Raw genomic sequence first — 10,914 nt, 5'->3', positions numbered from 1 at the left:
CTGCAGATTTCTTCACCGCCCCTGCTTAGCTAGCTAGCTAGCTGGGAATTTAATCCAGAAACGGCTTGTGATCCCTCCTAGATGCGCTCGTTTTGAGTTACAAACTCTGTGGATTACATGTCTTTTTTAAAAAGTTTAGACTACACTAGGAAAATTATTTTAGTATCAGAAGAACATCAGGGGTGTAGTACTCATCAGAGCTAAATGAGAGAGAGCCCTTTAAAAATGTTAGTTTGTCTTCTGACATTTCTACAGAGAGCTGCAATTTCAGGTTTTCAGCCTAATAGGTGATATTTAAGAAAAAAAAAAGCAATCGCAAATAGCCTCACTGCTTTTACAAATCATTTTTTCTCTTCTAGGTATAGCCTGTCAGGTGGCCTAATGTAATTTTTGACATCTCTAGGAATTTTAATAGAACCAGAAATGGGTGCCAGAGATATGCCTGCGCTAATCTTAAGTGGGGATTTATGTATTTCTCAAGCAAGTGATTAAAGCAAAACTAGGCACGATTGAAATCAAGATCTTTTAGGCAAGAAAGTCATGATGAGTTTTAGAATTATTTTAGGACTCTGTGGCTTTCTCTTCATAGAAATAGAAAAAAAAATTGTATAAAACCACAAAAGGTCCTGAATAGCCAAAGCAACACTGAACAAAAAGAACAAAGCAGGAAGCAACACACTACCAGAATTCAAATTATACTACCAAGGTGTAGTAACCAAAACAGCATTCTATTGGCATAAAACAGACACAAAGACCAATGCAACAGAATAAAGAACCCCAAAATAAATCCATATATTTACAGCCAGCTGATTATCAATACAAACACCAAGAACATACATTAAGGACATTCTATTCAATAAGTAGTGCTGGAAAAACTGGAGATCCATATGCAGAAGAATGAAACTAGACCCCTATCCCTCACCATACACAAAAATCAACTCAGAATGGATTAAAAAACTTAGACATACAACCCAAAACTATAAAACTACTATAAGAAAACAGATAAAACACTTCAGGACATTGACCTAGGCACAGATTTTATGACTAAGACTTCAAAAGCATAGGCAACAAAAACAAAAAATAGGCAAATGGTACTATATTAAACTAAAAATCTTCTGCACAACAGAGGAAACAACAGAATAAAGAAACAACTTATTGAATAGAAGAAAATATTTTGCTAATTATTCATCCAACAAGTGACTAATATGCAGACTATACAAGAAACTCAAACAACTCAACAGCAAAAAATGAAATAATCTCATTAAAAAGTGGGCACAGGATCTGAACAGACATTTCTCAAAAGGCATACAAATGGCCAACAGGTATATGAAAAAATGCTCAACATCACTAATCATCAGGGAAATGCAAATCAAAACCACAATGAGATATCATCTTACTTCAGTTAGACTGGCTATTATCAAAAAGACAAAAAATAACAAATGCTGGCAAAGACGCAGAGAAGAGGAACTTATGTATACTGTTGGTGGGAATGTAAATTAGTTTAGCCATTATGGAAAACAGTATGGAGGTTTGTGAGAAAACTAAAAATAGAACTTCTATATGATCCAGCAGTCCCACTACTGGATATATGTCCAAAAGTATCGGGGGAACCCGCCCCCAGTATTTCAACATAGGTTCTTTCTATTTTCCCTAAGTGTCGGCCAGTCTGAGAAATAAAGGGAAAGAGTACAAAGAGAAGAATTTTACAGCTGGGCCACCAGGGGTGACATCACATATCGGTAGGTCCGTGATGCCCACCTGAGCCGCAAAACCAGCAAGTTTTTATTAAGGATTTCAAAAGGGGAGGAGGTTTAAGAACAGGGAGTAGGTCACAAAGATCACATGCTTCAAAGGGCAAACAAGAAGAACAAAGATCACATGCTTCTGAGGCCAATAAAGATCACAAGGCAAAGGGCAAAGCAAAGATCACAAGGCAAAAGGCAAAATCAAAAACTCCTGATAAGGGTCTATGTTCAGCTGTGCACATATTGTCTTGATAAACATCTTAAGAGAAATCAGTATGTCAAAGGAACACCTGTACCCACATGTTTATTGCAACACTATTCACAATAGCCAAAATATGGAATCAACTTGAGTGTCCATTACTGGATGAATGGACAAAGAGAATGTGTACATATACACAATAAAATACTGTTTGGTCATAAAAAAAGGATGAAATCCTGTCATCTGCAGCAACATGGATGGAACTCGAGGTCATTATGTCAAGTGAAATAAACTAGACACAGAAAGAAAAGTATCACACGTTCTCACTCAGATGTGGGAGCTAAAAATTGAATCTCATAAAGAGTAGAATGATGGGGGGCAGAGATGAAGAGAGATTGGATAATGGGTATGAACATGTAGTTAGATAGAAGGAATAAATAATAGCTAAATAATAGTATTTGATGACACAGTTGGGTGACTATAGTTAACAACAGTATATGGTATATTTCAAAATAGTGGCCAGATGCAGTGGCTCACACCTGTGATCCCAGCATTTTGGGGGGTTGATGCAGCAGGATCACTTGAGGCCAGAAGTTCGAAACCAGCCTGGGCAACATAGTGAGACCCCATCTCTACAAAAAACTTGAAAAATTGGTGAAACCCCGTCTTTACTGAAAATACGAAAATTAGCTGGGCATGGTGGTGCGCGTCTGTAATCCCAGCTACCAGGGAGGCTGAGACAGGAGAATCACTTGAACCAGGGAGGCGGAGGTTGCAGTGAGCTGAGATCACACCACTGCACTCCAGCCTGGGCGACAGAGCAAGACTCTGTCTTGGAAAAAAAAAAATCTTGAAAAGTTATCTGGAAGTGGTGTACACCTACAAACCTACTAACTCATGAGGCTGAGGTCTGAGGATCACTTGGGCCCATGAGTTTGAGGCTTCAGTGAGCTATAATCACACCACTGCATTCCAGCTTGGGAGACAGAGTGAGATCCTATTCCAAAAAGAAAACAAAACAAAACAAAAAAACAAAAACAAACAAAAAGCTAGAAGAGAAGATTTGAAATGTTTCCAACACAAAACAATGATAAATGTTCTGGGTGATGAATATCCTAAAAACCCTGATTTGATCATTACACATTGTATGCATGTATCAAAATATCACATGTACTCCATAAATATGTATGAATATTATGTATTAATAATAAATCAATAAAAATTTATATGTTGAATCCCTAGCCGTCAATACCTCAGAATGTGACTGTATTTAGAGATAGGGCCAAAATGAAGTCATATGGGTGGGCCCTCATCCAATATGACTAATATTCAATCCTAGTATCTGTAGAAGAGGAGATTAGGACCAAAAAATCACAGACCTAAGGGAACCATGTGAGGACACAGTGAGATCAAGTGAGGACACTTGCTGTCTTCAAGCCAAGGAGAGAGGCTTCCGAAGAAATCAAACCTGCCAACATCTTGATCTTTTATCCTCCAGAACTGTGATAAATTAAACTTCTATTGTTTAAGCCAACCAGTCTGTGGTATTTCATTGCGGCAGCCTTAGTAAACGAATACACCCTCTGCCCCAAATTACAGATGAAGTCTCTAACGAGGTTCTCAGGTCACCTAATAGACTTCATTTTATATCTCAGAGAATTGCTTTAGCTATGGAACCATGCTTCTTAGATTCCCGGTTTATTTACCATAAATAATCCTTTGGCCAGGGATATCTTGTTAAGTGCATTCAGTCTTTCAATTCTCTTCCTCCTAAACAATATCATGCATCTATTTACACAAAATCCAGTTAATATGGAGATTCACTTGCCTTTTTCTTTCTCTTTCAGGGCATCCCTGTAGTAAGGGGGTAAATGCATCATAATGCAAGCTGCTTTTAAACTCCTTCCATAGCTAAAGTCTTCCTTAACTTTCACCTGTAGTTAGATTTCTTTGTCTCCCCCACCGCAGCATTCAAGAGGTAAACACAGCCAGGTGCGGTGGCTCATGCCTGTAATCCCAGCACTTTGGATGGCCGAGGTGGGTGGATCACTTAAGGTCAGGAGTTTGAGACCAGTCTGGCCAACATGGTGAAACCCCATCTCTACGAAAAATACAAAAATTAGCTGGGCATGGTGGCCCCTGTAATCTACTCCAGAGGCTGAGGCAGGAGAATTGCTTGAAACCAGGAGGTGGAGGTTCCAGTGAGATGAGATCATGCCACTGCACTCCAGCCTGGGTGACAGAGTGAGACTCAGTTTAAAAAAAAAAAAAAAGAGACAAACACTCCCATGATTTTGATGTGTGTCCTACAGTCCATTATATCTATCTGCAGACATAGCTGTACTGTTTATATACTATGTTTTGTTTTGTCAAAATGTTATTTTGGTTTTTATTTGATAAAGTATATTATATTGCATTTATTTTTCTAAACTATCTTACCACTCAATTTTATGTTAACTGGCTTCCCATTTCTACTACTTCCTCTTAGATCCATCAGGATTCTTGGCATAAATACAAAAAAAAAGTTCACTGGAAGGATACCAAGTAGCTCACAGAATTGCTGCGAAAGCCAGAATTCAGGCAATTGGCAGGGCACAGAATAGTCTGGGCTGCTAGAGTCACATTCAAGGTTGCAGCATGAATGTCTGGTTAGGATGGAGAGTCTGCACAGAGACTCCACTCACCCCTGCCCTGCTGAACTCCTGCCAGCTGTGCAGGATTGGCACTAGCCTAAATCTGACCCAAATGGGCAGAGGGACTAACTTGAAGGGCCTCCCACTGACAATTAAGATGAAGCCCGTTAAACTAGAATAATGACTGTGGTGGATTAAAACACATCAAATACTATGAACATTCATGAGTTCACAATAATGGTTTTTAAAGCCTTCATTAATCCCTGCTGGAGGTTGTTAGGGCACCAACTTTTTATTGTAAAAGTTGAATATTTATCTTGCCCTCCATATGAATGGTATTTCAGGATAACCAAATAGCTAATGAAAGAATATCTGTCTTTAAAACTTTCACTATTTTGCAACCCCAAATGAAATAGCAGATTTCAGCTATAATCGTAAGTGGCTGCTGAAAACATTAGGCAAAAAGCTAAAGGGGGAAATGTCTTAGTCTCTTCAGCTGCTGTAACAAATCACCATAGACTGGATGACTTAAACAGACGTTGATTGCTCACAGTTCTGGAGGCTGGAAAGTCCAAAATCGAGGTGCTGGCAGAGTCAGTTCTTGGTGAAGGCACTCTTTGTGGCTTCTCGTTATGTTCTCACAAGGTAGAGAGTGGGAGGGAGAGAAAGAGAGAGGCAAGCTCTCTCTCATGTCCCATGAGGACACTCATCCCATCATGAGGACCCCGCCCTCCTGACCTAATCACAGCCTGTATTAGTTCCTTCTCACACTGCTATGAAGAAATACCTGAGACTGGGTGATTCATAAAGGAAAGAGGTTTGACTCACAGTTCAGCGTGGCTGGGGAGGCTTCCAGAAACTATCATGGCCCAAGGTGAAAGGGAATCAAGGCACTTTCTTCACAAGGCAGCAGGAAGGAGAAAAGCTAGCAGGGGATATGCTAGGTGCTTATAAAACCATCTGATCTTGTCAGAACTCTCTCACTATCATGAGAACAGCATGGGGAAAACTGCCCCTGTGATCCAATTACTTCCCACTGGGTCCCTCCCACAAAACATGCAGATTATGGGAACTACGATTCAAGATGAGATTTTTTGGGTGGGGACACAGCCAAACCATATTACCTCCCAAAGGCCCCAAGCAGGGAACTTATAATGTATAAATCTGGCTTTGACATCCTGAATCCACTGATAACTTTAATATCAATATAATAGGGCACTATGTACCTCCCTGCATGATGCAATGGACAGAACCACCTATGAAGTTTTTCTGCAAAAATCTGAAGCCTAAATTTAATCAAGCATCTTATTTATCTACTTATAGGAAATATAGAGGATAGAGGATAAACCAAAGGATATAATTGGCAAAATCCACAATGTTAGAAAGTAAATGATAAATAAGCAAGAAATTATTGCCCATTTAAAAAGACTTAGATACATCAATCGAATGTAATATACAAATATTGTTTGAAATCCTGATTTAACCAAACATACAGTAGGAAGGTATTTGTAAGACAATTGGGATATTGTTAAACACTGACTGGATACTTGATAATATTAAGAATTTTTTTCCTTTTGAGATTATCATTTTTCTTTCTGTGGTTATCATCTTGTTTTTTTCTTTTTCTTTTTAAATAGAGCCAGTCTCATATTCCTAGGCTCAAGCGATCCACCTGTCTTAGCCTCCCAAAGTGCTGGGATGACAGGCATGAGTCACCTCGCCCAGCCCATGTTTTCTTTTTATGGTTATATTTTTTTAAACTAATCTCTCTGAGATACATGCTGAAGTGTTATAGGCCTTGAAAGTTAATCAAGGAACTTATAATTTCTGACCAACTGGATTTAAGAATTGCTATGAATCTTTGGCCTTTGTCACTCTCATTCCCTTCTTTTTTGAATAGAAACTTTTATACCTGTTATATGTATTTTCCTGTCCTACTATTTTATTAGATGTGGGGGGCCAATAACTTTTCTTTTTGGTTTCACAGGTTAGCAGATCAAAAGGAACTGTACTCAAGGAGCTGGACTGAAGAATTACTTCCAAAAAGCCTCACCCATATCTGGACATGATGCAGAAGATGAAATTCTAGACTTTGAGATGATGCTATGATGATGATGTGAGATCTCTGAGGGCCTTGCAAGAAAATGACTGTATTTTGCATGTGGGAATTATTTGACTCATTAGGGGCTGGAGGGCAATCTAAGGTTAACTTTAAGATGGCCCAATTGATCCCCTCCTCCTGGAATTCATGCCCTTGTGAAACCCCCTCCCTTTGAGTTTGGGCTGGCCTGGTGACCTGCTTCCAACCAACAGAATACCACAAGGTGATGGGATGTCACTTCCATGATTAAGTTCTAAGCTGTTGTGGCTTTTATCTTGCTAGCAGACTTTCTGCATCATATTCTCAGTTTCCATGCTTTGATGAAGTTAGCAGTTCATTGGACAAGCCCATATCATAATGAGCTGAGGGTGGCTTCCAGACAACAGCTAGCAAAGAACTGAGGCCCTCAACCCAACACCCTCAACAAATGGAGTTTTGCCAGCAACCCTAGGGAGCATGGAAGTAGAGCCTTCTCTAGTTGAGCTTTCAGATGACCCAGCCCTCGTCGATGACGGTAGACCTGTGAGAGCTTCTGAAGCAAAGAATCTGCCTGAGCCATGCCTGGAATCTTGACCCACACAAACCATAAAATAACGAATGTGTGCTATTTTAAGCTGTTAGCTTGTGGTCGTTATGTATCACTAAATAATTAAAACATGCAGTAACTAATTTCTCGTTTAACAATTCTTTGAGGTACATGCTAGCAGACAACCCAATTTTACAAGTGAGGAAACTCAGGCACAGACATTGAGTAACTTGCCCAAAGTAACTCATTTATGCCAAGAGGGGAGAGACTTCTTTCTTATTCCACAATATTGCTGTGACACTAAAGAGTCAAAATGAGTGACAGTGGGTGTGTTTTGTGGGGTTTCTGCAGGGGAAATAAGGGTAGAGAGTATTTTTAAGGCATTCTGCAAAGCATGGTGTTGCTATGTCCATTCCACTGGATTAACACTTACCATCCAAACAGAGATTGTGCCTCCTTACCTTGGACTGTCCAATAAACATTTGGAGAAGAAATTGTGCGGGGGTGGTGGGGAGAGGGTGGGATGTATGTTCAGCATTAGCTAGCTGTGAAAGTTGCAGATACCAGGATGAAATCACTTTCATCAGACCCAGACAAAATAGAGCTGGTAAAGCCCGAAAAAGAGGATGCTCGTGCTTATATGTCTGAGATAAGAAGAACTGTTTCCAGGAACTTTCTAAAAACCCTTTGGTTTATGACTAGACATTCTCCAGGACTGCAATAATTCAGATATGATGTTCTCAAGAACACTTGCCCACTAACAGCGTCTCCATCCATAAACTGCTAACAACTCTGGCTTTCAACCTCTAGAACCAATGACCTCTGTTTCTAAGCAGCTTAGGTAAACCTTTTTTGCTAACAAAAGTTCCCCTTCCCCTTGCCTCACCAAATGTACTCATGGTTTGCCATTCCATGCATTCAGATTATAATACTTACTTCTATTACCAAGTAAACCCAACATATTTAATTTTTTTCTAGTATCTTTTTTTGTAAGGTTGACATAATCAATGCTTGTCTTCCAAAGAAAAAAAATGAGAGCACCTCAAAGCCTCCCATTTTCAGCAGATTGATTTTCCTAAAACTTAGCCCTGGTTACATCAAAATATTGATCACAATTTAACAGTGATTCTTTAGCTGCTAATTTAAGTACAGGTCTCACCTTGGCATTGAAAGCCTATGGCATTCCTTCTGTCTCCCTTTCTAGCCGTACCTGCTTTAACGCTGCATCAGCAATTCATTCCAGGCTGACAGCACACTATGCTGTTGCATAAAAACAGCTTGCAATTTCCCTGCCTCTTTTTTTTTCCAAACTATTTTTCATTGCATAGAACACTTTGTCTCCCATCCTCGTGAATCACAATCCTACCTATGTGCAGCATTTCTAGCATTCTCAAATATTGCTAGTAGAAGTGCAGATTTCTTGGAGGACAATTTGACAATATTTATTGGCAATGTTGAACCTTAGCTGAGCCCCGTGTTCTTGGAAAGGCACCTTAAAAATCCTCCTTCCCTTTTATTCTGGGAAATGGCTTGCTGCAAAGAATCATGCTTTCTCTTATGACTTAAAACTTTCTTGTTTACATAGAACATGACCAGGCACAGACCCTCCAAATTCCCACTTTTTTTGTCTTATAAATAGCTGAAGTGTTTGTTGAACTGTTCAATCTGGGCAAAATGTGAACTAACTTGACTTGACCAAAGTTTAGTAAGGCTTTTCCTGTTTGCCCAGGCACCTAAACTTTGGCCCACTTTGGGCACTGGAACATGGAGCCATGTTAAAGTTAGAGGCCTCTCCTTCGGGGAACTGGCTGAACTCAGGAAAAAGTGTTTCCTAGTCGATGTCCCATCATACCTGTCACCCATCCCATCCCCTGCACCCAGTTCTTGTTTACTTCTTTCCATAAAAGAAAGCCTATTTGTGTTTGTCCTCTGAGCTACAGATCTCATAGATCTCAGAGCCTTTTCCCTATTGTCGTAGTCACCTTCCCCTTATGGCAATAATCCTTTTGAATAAAGTCCCTCCTTACATAAGTTTAAGCTATTTTTTTTAAAAAAATGTGACATTATTAACAGCTTTTAAAATGTCTAGGCTTTTTTACCAAATAATCTCACTTCTGGAAATTTAATCAAAGGAAATAATTTTGTGCACACATAGTTTATTTTTTAAAAAAGAGAATGCTCATGACATATTATTTGTAATCAAAAAATATATAATATTTTCCAAAACAGGAAAGTTAAATAAATTATGCAGTAATTAAAACTATGTTTTCAAATTGTCCTTAGTAGCATTTGAGAGTGTTCTTAATATGCTTAGTCCAACCCATTAGAGCAAGATACAAAAATATAGAAAAAGCTAATTTCAAATTATTTTATTACTATATTTAAAAATAAAAGCCATAAATACATGCAGGAAAAGACTGAAATAAACACTTTAAAATAGTAATATTGTTTAATATTTGATGAGATGATTAATTTTATACTAAATATTTTGGGGAATTTTATAAATTTTCTATAGTGAGTTTTTTTAATAAAAAATATATATATAAATGTAACACTTCAAACATACCAAAGCAAGAAATTGTCTCTGGCCATCAAATATTGTCTTTTCCACAAGCTTTTCTTATGGTCTCAGCTAGATACTGTTTCTCTCTCCTGTGAATTCCTAGCTCTTTGCCTTCTATGGCCATAAAAACATTCTACTTTATGTTTTGTTGTCCATGTACTTGTTCCCTCTAGCCTATTGTCCTCTACTAGGTTGAAAAATTAGGGAAGGTAAGAATTGTACTTTAAATGCCATAGGAGTGCCTGGAATAGCACAGTATCTTGCATAAAGTAAATGTTTATGAATTCCAGCCACATTGTTTGGAGTTTACATTTGCATATTCCATCCTCTGAATTATTTTTTACATTTTAATTTTGACTTCAGCTTTTATTCATGATACAATCAATAAAATTCCTTCAATATAATCTCTTTGTTGTCCAAGGGTCAAATATAATGTTTTCTACACTGGAAAATTACCAAAGCTGATCATTATGTGAAACAGTTCTACACCATATTATATCCCTGAAGCAAGCAGAAACTCAAGTGCTTCGTTTGCAGAGTTGTTTTAAGATTTAGAATTTGCAGCTGGGTGCGGTGGCTCACGCCTGTAATCCCAGCACTTTGGAAGACCGAGGCAGGCAGATCACCTGAGGTCAGGAGTTCCAGACCGGCCTGGTCAACATGGTGAAACCCCATCTCTCTTAAAAACATTAAAAATTAGCTGGTCCTGGTGGTGGGTGCCTGTAGTCCCAGCTACTCAAGAGGCTGAGGTAGGAGAGTCACTTGAACCCAGGAGGCGGAGGCTGCGGTGAGCTGAGATCATGCCACTGCGCTCCAGCCTGGGCAGCAGAGTGAAACTGTCTCAAAAAAAAAAAAAGATTTAGAATTTGCAAGTTTGTTTATTAGATGGTACATGTAAACTTCCTATGACACCTACCTACTGTTTCCTTTTTAGCATCTCAGTTTTGGGACACTTGTGAAATTAGTCTTCCAAGTATATTTCTGGTCATGGGTAAATTGTGAAGGCATTGGAAATTATCTGCACCTTTTCCCATCTCTGTTGTGAATCAATTTCCCACACACCTGGGACTTGTTTCCTACAACCAAACCTTGTGTGTCACTAAAGTGAAAACTTAGAATTTAAACATGAACATTACAAAGACTTCAG

This window comes from Gorilla gorilla, chromosome 14 (genome assembly GCF_029281585.2).
Source record: "Gorilla gorilla gorilla isolate KB3781 chromosome 14, NHGRI_mGorGor1-v2.1_pri, whole genome shotgun sequence".
Classification (NCBI taxonomy): domain Eukaryota; kingdom Metazoa; phylum Chordata; class Mammalia; order Primates; family Hominidae; genus Gorilla; species Gorilla gorilla.
The sequence above is the reverse complement of the archived record's forward strand: the minus strand, read 5'-3'. Positions refer to the sequence as shown.